This window comes from Dermacentor andersoni, chromosome 10, assembly GCF_023375885.2.
Source record: "Dermacentor andersoni chromosome 10, qqDerAnde1_hic_scaffold, whole genome shotgun sequence".
NCBI classification, from domain to species: domain Eukaryota; kingdom Metazoa; phylum Arthropoda; class Arachnida; order Ixodida; family Ixodidae; genus Dermacentor; species Dermacentor andersoni.
Window position 1 is genome coordinate 77,811,318 of NC_092823.1, and position 12,392 is coordinate 77,823,709.

Below are 12,392 nucleotides of genomic sequence, written 5' to 3' on the forward strand. Positions count from 1 at the left end.
CTACGCGCACACGTGCCGGTTCAAATCTGGCACCACATTGATAGCAATCTGTTGCCACTTGCGGCCCGCAAAGGAGGCGCGCAGTTTACAAGGAACATAAGAGCGAGTAAAAACAACAACAACATATAATGCATTCTGTTCAAAAAACATAGCTGTGCATTGAAGTTGTTTTAAATGGAAAATATGTAAGCATGAGAAAAGAATAGATATCTTTATTCAATAGCAGCGCTGGTAGCAAAGGTGGCGCCACATGCAACAGTGCTGCTTCGCGCTTTTTAGCCGACTTTCGGCTAAAAACTTTCGGCAGCGGCGGCGGCGGTTTGTTCACGCGGTTCGCTTGCTTAAAGTGGTACGAGTTTTCGAGTGAAGAACTTCGGAGCGTGTTTGCAAGAACGGCAGCAACACCGCCTTATTCAGTTTGGTAAGTGATTTTACTGTACGAGTGAAGGGTTCCTACTTTGCTGGAAATCATGTTGCACGATTTGAACGGCAAGAAGGTCAGTTAACGCTCCAGATTGTCGGATTGTCGCGTTCATGCAGTTATTTACAGAGGCTGCTTCAGGTTGCAAGTATTTTGTAGGTTTGTTAGCATTTTTTGTTTCTTCTGCCTCTTTGCAACTTGAATATATTGCACTGGCTTTGGTGCTACTACAGCAGCTGTGTTACCGACTCCATATGCGGTTGCGTTACTATATTCATCAGTATATGCATGCGCTGTATTAATACATGATCGCGTAAGTAACACCCGCAGACTGCGACTACAGAAAAATTAAGCGAAACCACAAAAAATATCGCATGAAAATCGCCTCAGCACCGTTTGTTGACCTCCCAAATTGGGGAAAGAAACTGCTAATGACCCCACATTTAGCTCATGGAAGTGTGTCCACTCCAACTATTAGGAATGAGGGCAAGGCAGAAAATTGGGGGACGCTTAAGCTTCGCCTTCAAGAGTGGAACGCGATAGCGTTATCGCACCCCGTTCGCACCACCCACTCATTCGCTCGGCATGCTCTTGAATCATACAAAGACATAGTTTTCATATACAACACTTCTAAGTCCACAGCACAACCTTTCTCTAATTATTTGTTCCAGGAGCACCACGCAGACACATGACTCCTCGCCAGCAGCACGGCACACATCGCAGGGGACGCTTTCCCAGCAGACGCGCTACGGCGCAGCGATCACGTCAGAGGCGTCCCGCTACGGGCGCTGCACCTAGGAATCGCGCTGTGAGCGGAAAGAGGAGTCGCGTCGCCTAAACACGAGGGTTCGAGTGACGCACGGTGGAAGTGGAGAGAGCGAGAAAACTTATTAAACGCAAGGGTATTGGGGCAGCCTCGCACCGGTTCCCGCACGGCCCCAATGCGCTCAAACGAGACGAAGGGGAGAAGCGGGCGAGTGGCGCGCCACCTGTCGGGGCAGCACCATACATTGCGAGGAGGGGGTCTTCCGTGTTTGCCGCAAGATGGCTCTGCGTGTGCGCCCAAGCGCAGAAGGAATGTAGTGGAAACGTACTTCACTACTCGTTTAACTGCGACTTCTGTTATTTACATGCTCATAATTACCGATATACACCGCAGTATAACTTTCTACGGCACGTTTCTAAGGCAACACCGCATTCACTAGAGGCACTTTTGTCACGCTTTGAACGTTCGAACTCATGGCTGAGTAGTAGCGTCTGTGTCTCACACTCCGGAGACCCTGGTTGATTCCCACCCAGCCCATCTTGCAAGTTGTTTTTATTTATAAATTGCCTTCCGGGATCTTTCGCTCACGGCCAACACCGCCGACAACACCGGCTTTTCTGCAACACGAGCTCCTTAACGCTGTCGTGTTAATAATACCAACGGCAGGCAGCAAGCAAGTGCAGTCGCCGAAGGTAAGGGCCATCTGCAGCTTAGGCCTTTTTTGTAAAATGATGGCACTAAAGAGCCGAAGTTTATTATGCTGTTTTAAGGAAGCTACAACGGAGTAAAACAAAATCAACAGCTTATAAGCATGTACATATGCAACATTTCATGAAAATTCAACTCTTAAAGTGGTTCATAAATTTGATGGGCACTGCATGCTATTTCGAGGGCAAAAAAAGAAAACAAACTTTACACATTAGTTAAATCAAACACGCACTTTCAAGGTTAAGAAATTTAGTACTGTGCGACTCGCTTCAATGTGTAAAATGTAAAAAGCCCACCCGCAAATCATGGTGAACATTAAATTACTTTTGTGTGTATTGTTTTCGTTGGATGCGTATAATTTATTCTAAAAAAAGTTTGTTTAGGATACCTTAACTGTCAGTTGGTATCCTTTGTTGTGGTTGGTATCTTTTATGCTGTTTTTACTGAATGGTTTCTGCGCTGCACTATAACATGTGACTGTCAAGACAGTGTCACTCGCAGTGTAGTTACAGAGTATGTGTAGTCAATATAGTCGGCATCGATCTTGTTCCGAGCATGTGAATCTTTTTTTTGTCTTTTCGAGGCACCAGTTTTCATTTTGAGGTAGCCTTCGAAATTCTGTGTAGAGAGAGAGAGAGAAATTTATTTACAGAAAGGCAGAGAGGTCGGCCCAAGCTATCACTGTTCATATGAAATTCTACCTTCCTCACTGCAAGAGGAACACCTCGGATGAAGCGATTCATAGTTGTCATGGAATGTGATCTTGAAGAAATGTAGGGTTAATTTGGCTGCAGAAAGAAAGCAATGACAATAAATTTGAGACAAGAAACAAGGCTAAAAGAAGAACCTTTTATAACCTTAATTACATAGAATTGTTATTGTATTTCCTGGCATATATGATAGTGAGCTATGCTTGCATTTATTGGTGGGGAACCTCTAGCCTTTTAATTTAGTTATATACATCTGAATTCTAGATTGCCAAATTGCTATGTTCCTGTCAGCTTCAGGAAAGGGAGTTTTATGTTGTGCTATTTGTCAGTAAGGAAATTGGGCTTTCCCTTAAGAAATTTACAATATCCAATGTGAATTTGACATGAAAATAATGATAAGGCTTTTTGTCGACGTTTGTGCTGACAAGGGAGTACTTAGTTCTTTTAGGAGTATACCACAAAATTTTTGTCTGGTTTTTATTCCAAGAATGGGTAGCATGTCAACTCAGTAATTATGCTATGTAGCCTCAGTTGTTTAATAATACGGAAATATAATTAATACATTGCCTTTTAGTGTGAAAGCTCAAAACATGCACGAAGTGTAGTGCAGCCGTGGAAGTGAAACGAAGTCTTCATGTCACCAATACTCGATGTGGCAGTCTCACAGTACCAGACACAACTGACACGCACACACACACCTACTATGACCAAGCTGCAAAAGCAGGGATCATTCAACACTCCACAGGATAACAGGGGAGAGGGTCCTCCCGCACTTCAAAAAGAAGTGTGCGATTAATCAGAAGGGTTAATTTCACGGATTTTTGTGATAAGGTCATTATATCACCGTCAACTACTGCATTGAGTCAACTCTCTCGTACTTGAGTTGTTTCTGACACCACATGAATTTCAACTATGGTTTTGGTGATGTGATTAGTCTCCTGCTCCACATACAAAATAGCGCTGCATTTGGACTACATCTTAAGAGCTGCATAAAATGTGGTGTAAGGATTATTCATGCTGCTCAAGGAATTGAGGCTCTGTCATAATTGTGGGGCCGGCAACTACCTAAAAAGCACAAAAGTGGGGCACAAAATTTCCGTGTCAGTACTCCCTTAATGAATTTCGCCTAAGTACATTAATTGATTCAACAAGAGAGTAATAATTTTGATGCACAAGTTGTTTTACGCTGTTGATGTCTTGTTTTGACACATGCAGAATACTAAAAAACCACTGAACCCCCCCCCAACCCCTGAGTAATCGGCTGCATTTTTCCGTGAGGTGGCACGAAGAAGAAAGTTCTGTAGCTGTGATTGCGTCAACCAACTCTCTGCATGGGAGTCCCAGTTGTCCTTAGAATATTTCAACAGATTGTTCCAGGGTGAAAACCATGCCTTTCCGGTTAGCAGAAATTGTGGGCCTTGACGAAACCTGGCTCCAGGACCCACAACGAGCTCTTTGTGGTAGGCCAGCCACAGTTCAGTTGCAATTTCGATTGGCAACTTTTGAAAGCACCACAAATCAGTTTTGTGTGCGTGTGTCCATATGTATGCGTGATGACAATGGTATAGAATTTGCAGCCATGATTAAGTCAAACTAAGTCTTTTAGAGCATTGATTACTGGAAAGATACATTCAAGAGAGCACTGTGAATGGCCTAGCCTGTTCTTTCTCTGCATTTTTTGCTTTATACTTGAAAATATGAAAGTATACTACCATTTAGTGATGCTCTAAAAAAAAAAGAATTGTTCCCTGTTCCCATTTTTAAACATTTGAATTGTCATTTCAACTCATGCTACTTTATTTTTTTGTTGCATTTATAATTAAGATTTCTAAGTTCTCTGTAAAGAAGTTGCATTTACTAAGGAACCACTGTATTAGTCACGTGCATAGCAACCACACTGAATCACATTTGTATTTATAAAATAAAGTGAATTTTTTTACTGCTCCCTTAAGCATCTATGAGCCATTATGCGAGGTTGTCTGTGTAGAGACAGCAGGCAGCCTTTCTGCATGCTTCTTTATGCACTCTCCACACACTTGCACTCAGTTTCGCTGCCATTAGTACTGCATGCAACTGTTTAGGGTGCAGTTTAACGGAGGTGATAGTGGTATTTATTGTCTGCATTCGGTCATGGTAATCGTATATGTGGCTTTTGCATATGGACCATGCATTTTCACACGAGCACAAGTCTATACTGGCGCATAAAGTACACGTGCTGTGGAACCTACTCATTGCCTGTGTAACAAGAGAGATAGAATCGTACATATTTTTCAGACAGACATGCTTATTAAGTGCGCTGCTATAGCCGGCATGCGTCATATGGTGTGCTAATATTCATTCACATCATCATAAAACAACAATCCTTCCAGACTCTGAAAATGTAGAACTGTTCACAGACATGGTGCTCGAACGACAGGAATGGCTGAACAAAATGAGTGGACTGCAATGCATTATGTGCACTCAGCGAGTGCTTAGGCTGAACTGCTACACTTGTTTAAGCTCTATTTTAAATTCTCAAAAATGAAGGGGCATAATGAAAAGTCGCTTTTTCTGCTGCGCATGTGTTGCGGCAGATGTCATACTTTGTGTGAAAACCTCCAATACTTCATTACCAAACCTTGGTTCACTATAAAGTTGGTTAGTGCTGACGCCATTTCATCACTGGAAATGCTTATATTTGCACGAGCTCAGGCAAAAGCTGTTGTCTTGCAGTTTAAAAAGGAAGGTGCAGGAAAAGAAATATATAGACCACAAATACATTTCTTTGTGAACGTTGGGATAACTATTTCTGTTCTGATGCTATGTATTGACAAAAAGTATTTTGTTGCTCTGTATTTATTACTTCTTTAAATGGTTGTTAATTTGGTATTTGTGCAATATTACTGTGGCGTGAAATCAAGGGCTTCACAACTGCTCATCTGGTTGGGAATTGGCACAAGACACTGACCACGGTCAAAGCGAAAATTTTACCCCATGTGATTGTTGCATTTCTTGTGCTCTTGCAGTGACATGCAAGATCAACCTTCCGGTATTGTAAAAATGGTAAGTAGAGGTAACTATAGCATCTGCAAAGCTGAAACAAGCCTGGACATTGGATGTCTGCACCGAAGCAACAGTGCTTCCCAAGGTGGCTACTGGCCATAGGTGGGGGGAGCATTAGCTGAACTACCAGCTGGCTTGTAGAGGTATAGGTCTAGAGTACAGCTTACAAAAGACGGCTACTAGCTGTGGCCATTGCTAGGTCAAGCTGGAAGGTAGAAGACTACTAGCTGGCTGCGCACTTCCTGGGTAGTTCTTTCGTAGATTTGGTGCAGCCAAGTATCGTTTGAATCAAATAAATCGTAAGGTTCAACGTGCGGAAGCACACAGGCTAGCTATAGAAGATGTCACAGTGGGGCATTCCGGAATACTTTTTGCACCACACGAGAGTCGTTATCATGGACCTAAAGCAATGTACACGAGCGTTTTGTATTCCAGCCCAATCAGAATGCGGTTGCTATGGCGGATAAACGAACCCATGACCTCATCGTCAGCAACACGATAACCACCGAGCCATCACGGCTGGTTTGGAGCAAGGATGTTACACTTGGTGCTGAATTCACAGCTCCAGTGTAGAGTCTTGTTGTTGTTCGTCTTTCCTAGAGCTTAGCAATACATCCTTACAACCGTTTACTCTGTTGCTGGCAACATTTCGTATAATTCAGGAACAAGAGAACTTACCTTTCCTGCAGAGTTATGGGGTGCAGCCATCAGTGCCTTGCACAGAAATTCAGACACACTTCCAATCGAACTTTATTGAGCATGATGTTAAAAACTAATTTCGCTCAGAGAAAATGGGGTGGCCGTGGAACCTTCCACTTCCCGATCCAGTGATCGAGCATGATGCAACACGTATGTAATGGCAAGCTCCACAAGCGCCGGCACAGAAATCTTGACCTTGTAATTTGTGCAGGGTTCATTCACAGCTCATAGCTCTGATCTCCCTGAGGGTTGACGGTCATAATCATGTTGTGTGATCACAGTCTCAAATAATGTTCGCTCTATTTTCTTGGGCATTACATTATAGAGATTAGAGGAAGCACCATACTATTACGGCAGCTTTGGAAAACTTTGCTGACAACATGGGCGAAATTGCGCTTCAGGAACTGTTCCTAAAAGCGTCCTTCGCTGCACAAGTGGTGTCTGCTGCAGGTCTTGTCACCACTGAGGACAGTGTGTATTAGGGAACCATGATTTATAGTTCAGAGCGAAGAAATAAGTGTGATTGTTGACCTCCTCTGGAGCAGAAATACTGCCACTATTTGGTGTGGACCGCTTATCTGTCAGTGGAGATGAGATTCCGCTAACCATGCCACTCACCTTTTCATTGTAGAAGTGTCAACGTATTTTAGCTATTTGCAAACGCGCAATAACAGAGACCTATGTCTCCTCATAGCACAAACTGATGGCTACAGATGAGTTTTTCACTCTGCTTGCTTTATTTGTTGCGTGCCGTCTGCCACAAGTACCAGATGACATGCACCACTGAGAACCATTGTACAGAGCGCAGCGCCACCTTTGTGTCATGATGTGGAGAAGCGGCGAGCTACACTCTAGACGGGTTGGTCGGCACACTTAGTTCTCTAGCCACAACAACCATGATTTCAACACTACATATTGCACATTTAAATTATGGGGTTTTACGCGCCAAAACCACTTTCTGATTATGAGGCACGCCGTAGTGGAGGACTCCGGAAATTTCGACCACCTGGGGTTCTTTAACGTGCACCTAAATCTAAGTACACGGGTGTTTTCGCTTTTGTGTACGTGTAGAACATTTGTTGATAATTGACTACAAACCTTGTTACTGTTCTTGGTTGTATGTGCATGTGTGGCGGAGATTTGTAGAATGTTTTCACAATAAACTTCAGTTGTAAGTCCAGCATTGTCCTGTCTGTTTCTACTTCTTGTGCTTGCGTCCGTACTTGCTGGAAACCATTATACGTTCACCATGCACCAACTGGCCCAGCAAACTACTCTACTAGACTTGGTCAAGTGAGTTCAAGAGTGGCAGACTATATGCGACAAATCTCCGATAGAGTGCTGAGACAGAGGCTGAAAAGGTGGGTCTCCATGAAGAAGCAACAGCTTCACATAAAATGCATAGATGAAGCACATGCCGAAATTCACTCCGAAGGGACAAGCTCCATCAATGGGGAACCGTATAGCAGTGCAGCGACGGTCACAAAGCTCTCAAAGATAGTCTCAAAACTTGTAACGGCACAGTCACAGACAAATATATTGCAGAAATGGTTTGTTCATGCAGCAAAAATCCCTTTAGCTCCACATATGAGCACAAGACAAGCACAGACAGGCCCATGAAAGTCTCCGAGATACAATGTACAAGTTCTATATGAGGAAGCGAGAGTTAATCCTGTAAGAATCGGGTGCCTCAGCGAATCGCGGCTAACACGTTCGAGGATGTTCACCATTGTTGGGCAAAAAATGAGCCACCATGTTTGGTGTCCACAAAGAATAGTATTAAGACGCGTCTGCTCAGTTGCTTGAAGCTGACAGAAACAAATGTTCGTAACGTTATTGATATTTGTGAGAGCTCGCACCTCATTCAAGTTCCCTCCTAGCACTCCTCGTCTTGTTCACCTGTCATGTATGGGCTGCCTTTTAAGAGAAATTCTACATTACTGATGACACGGTTCCGAGTAATAGAACACATGTAATGGACACATTGCAAATAAGTGAGTGCCTTCTGCTGTAGGCCTGAGGAAGCGTTAGAGGCACTGGGTGTGAGAGTATTTGTGTGGAAAACATTCCCCGTCATCGCCTTGTTGCTACCCGTGCCATTGAGTTTCATGGCGTGAAATTCAGCTTGCATTGTTTGTTTAGTCTCCTTATGTTGTGTCAAAATGATGGAGGAAGACTGCATTTCGTTTTCTTTTTTGGACACGGGATGGACTCGCGACTTTTCGTGATGCTTGATCGCCAGCGACCAAGTGTGGAGCTCCCTGCACTAAACAACTGTGACTGTGTGTCAGGCCCATCATGGTTGGGCATTTAAAAAAGAGGGTTACATGAGGAACGTTATGCTCAATCTGGGCATCAGCGACCCACAAGTGCTTCTTGTTCAGGCAGCTTACGCACCTATCCCATTGGATTTGACCACTGTAGATTCACTCTTGGTTTTCTCTTCCTGTAGTGTTGTAGAGGCTGAACTATACGCGTTACAATGCAAACTTAGTGCTGTGCAAGCCGTTACACATATTTATTAAAACAAAGCTAAAATGAAAATCGGGGATGGACTGGATCGAGTGGCTTGGGTAGACGCTAACACATAGAACCTGTCGCATCGTGAGCTGTCGAAGCTGGCTGCATTCCGTCGGCCAGCCTTTGCTTCATATCGCTCACTTACCTCGCACTTCGGTTGGCTGCATAGAATGATTGCGGACATTGCACCCTATTTTCCAACAGACTGCATTTATGTCATAACTTGTCGCATCAAGTAGCCAATCTATGTGCTAACGAATGTGTAGCGACGTGCGAGACGGTATGACATGATTTTCAAGATAACCGTTAGCAAAGATGGCCCTTGATTTTCATTTCCTCTCGCAATGAAAACGCCTGCATGAGCTGGCGTGTGCACACGCGCACGGTTTAAGCCGGCCATATGCTACCTACTCATGCTGCCAAAACCCTACATTGCTGTGATGAACATGCTCTTACATGCCTCTTTATGCAACGACCGTGCCTCTGCGCTGCAGCCTGGTCGCAAGTTCAGGTGTATGTGAAAATAGTTGGCACGTAGTCAGATTGGCTACAGAAGTTTGAAGCTGGCGTAAAATTGAAGAAGGGCAGATATTAATACAAAGGACTCATTACAGACCAAAGTTCATGATGCATAGCTGTTAAAAATGCTCGCTGTGAATCCAAATTCCCGGGATACCAAACTGAGCCGTCCGCAGTCAACCGCCTTACGGCGTTCACCCACGACACTCTTTTTAGGGAGTACCGCTACTTGGACGGAAACAACTAAATAACAGTAATGATGTTATTCTTGCCGTTATAATTCGTACATCCATACGCACAGCAGTGCGGTGGCATGGCCTTCAGAAATGTGGACACAGGAGCTTGCCTGAGCGTGCCAGAATGCCCAGCCAGGCAAGGAGTCGTCTGCTAGCTTTCCAACCACATAGGAGGTGCTCGCAAGCAGCGCGCTCACGCGTGCACAGCAGCTTGTCCATTAGCTAAGTGTCCATTACATGTTTTGTGCCATCCAGATTCACGATTTCACTTGATTTGGAAATGCCTGGATCAAGAATACCTTCAACAACAATGGAGTTCAGCTTTTATGTAAAATACAGTCAACAACCGATTTTCCAGAGGCCCGGTTTTTTGGGCATGCCCGTTAAGATGTCGCAGCACCGCCATGTACCCTGTGTAGTCAATCTATAAGAACATCTGTAATTTCGGACGCAAAAAGATTATCCGGACTTTTTGCCATGAACGCTGGTCCAAAACAGCGTTAATCGAAGCCACCACCACCGCCATTTTGATTATCTCGCCACCACGAACCCGTGCTCTCGCACGCAAATCCGGTGGCAGCCGCAGCCACAACCGCGGCAACGCTAGGCCTACCTGCTTCGACGTTCACTAACAAGCTTCCTGCTGTTCGGTGCAGTGTTTTTCATTATTGCGATTCGCCGCTGTTAGCAACGGTGCCGATTCCGCCTTTGTAATCCTCGCCAGTGGCTGAAGCTCGGAAAGCACGACGCGTTGCATAATGCCGGTTTCTGAAGGTCAGCTTCGCCTCAATACAGCAGTCTACGCGGCGAAGCATCCGCGAAGTATAGAGGTGAAGCATACCAAGAGTGGGAAGGGGCAACTGCCACGGGCTAGCCTCTACTCCTTAATTATACACGCATGCACCCGCCGTCTTCTGTCACAGCACGAGCACCGATACGCCTAATAAGTGTACCGGCAGGCCTTCAGGGCTATTGCGGACATTTACGTGACGATTTGAGCCCTTTGGGGCAATAAAAGGCACGCATTCATTTTTTTCGGACTCAGCGATTTTTAGGACGTTTCATGGCCCCTGGGAGTCCGAGAAATCAGACTTTGACTGAACTATAGAGGCATGACTTCCTCGAACAATGTGACCGCAGCTTTACCAGTGTCCTCTAATTGATAAAGATATCTGGTTCTGTTGACGCTGGAATAGCTCACTTTATGAAGTTATTGCTTGACAGGTGGGATATTTTGACCTTTGGGGTATTTTTCCTTGAACATGATGACAAGGAGACTTGTACATTTAGAGTCTTGCATTGCGCATATGGTGATCAAGTGCTTCCCGTGCATAGCAGTATTTTTTTTTGTTATCATGGGCTTTTGTGATATGTGAAGTACACAAGTGTTGCAAGTGGAGTGTGTCAGTCACAGGAAGACAATGATGAGACAAAGTGTGCTTCACATAAAAATATCTCTAACTATGTAAAATATCGTTAGCCTCTCTGGGTCCTTGGCTTTTCAGACACATGGCATAAGGGAATAAAACTAGGGGTGTGCCAATTTTTGAGAATGAATTGAATATCAAATCGTGCCAGAAGCGAATTGAATTACTTTTAAAGTGCAGCCATTTTTACAATTGATGTGAAATTAGGTTCACATCTAAGTAGCTGTAATGTTAGCAAATTTCTATCAGTATGTTGCACGTTATAAAGCGTTTCAAAATATCACAAATTGAGCATTAGGAACAGCTAAGCAGGTTGTTCGAATAAGCAGCACTCTTCAGAAAGTGCGAACAATTGCTGTAAAGTTGGCCGTCTGGCTCCCTGGGCGATGTAGCCTGCTCCAATATGCAATTTCTCAAGTTTTATGCCTATATTATGCCTGCAGAGATGAAAATTATTGCACTTTTGCTCCAGTTTATGCTTCATTGCATGCACACAGTTGATGTTTTAAAATATTTGAAAACAATTAAGAAAGATGTTTATATTTACGAATAGTGACTTATTCATTTCGATACCGGATCAAATAGGACACTGCTCACTTTGTCATTCAAAAGTTCCGAAATGTCGCAGTTTTGCCCGAAAGGTCAGAAGCATTGATGGTGATAGGAAATTAGTAGACAGCTATATGAAGTTTTATCAGCCTGATAAACATTTTAAACATTCGCCTACTAACTAAATAAACAAGCATGGCGTCACGCGCACACAGGCAAAGATGAACACATCTCACTCTATGACCACCCAGATTCGCTGTCAAAATTACAAAGTGAGAAAGCATGGCAGCTAGTGAATTTATCAACCTTCAGGCTGCTCGCTTCAATGCGAAGTAAGCAGCAAGAACACAGCGCACATGAACTCTCGGCGCATTCTGTTCCTATCGCAGAGCGGTTTCAAGACAGAGCCCGCGCGGCCGTGCCATACGCAGTCGTGCGGGAGTGTAACGTCCCTCCCCCAGTACAATGTGTGTGATGGAAGATGGCGCACTTCCTCCCCGCTTTCCTCCTTTGCACATGCAAGATTGAGTCACTATTGTCAGTTCAACCTTGCACGCTTTCACTCACACATACAGTATATGGCACACGGTGATGATGTTATTGCCCTTGGACTTTATACGGAACATCACGGCAATGACAACAATGGTAGAAATGCGCCTGGAGTACCCATATAATTACGATCACAATAATATTTGCACACCCCTAAACAAAACAATGCCCCAGTTACCCAAAAGGCCTGCCATAAATATGCAGATAGGATGAAATAGCAAGAAATTGCAAATGGTATCACATTTA

General features: G+C 44.1%; 1 long non-coding RNA gene across 1 annotated transcript; it reads left to right on the forward strand.

The window, feature by feature from the left end:
- The first annotated feature begins 314 nt into the window (after positions 1-314).
- Positions 315-7,527, forward strand: LOC129380692 (uncharacterized). Its single transcript, XR_008608886.2, has 2 exons — positions 315-421; positions 1,093-7,527. It is a non-coding gene; the product is annotated as an uncharacterized lncRNA (long non-coding RNA).
- Positions 7,528-12,392: the final 4,865 nt, after the last annotated feature.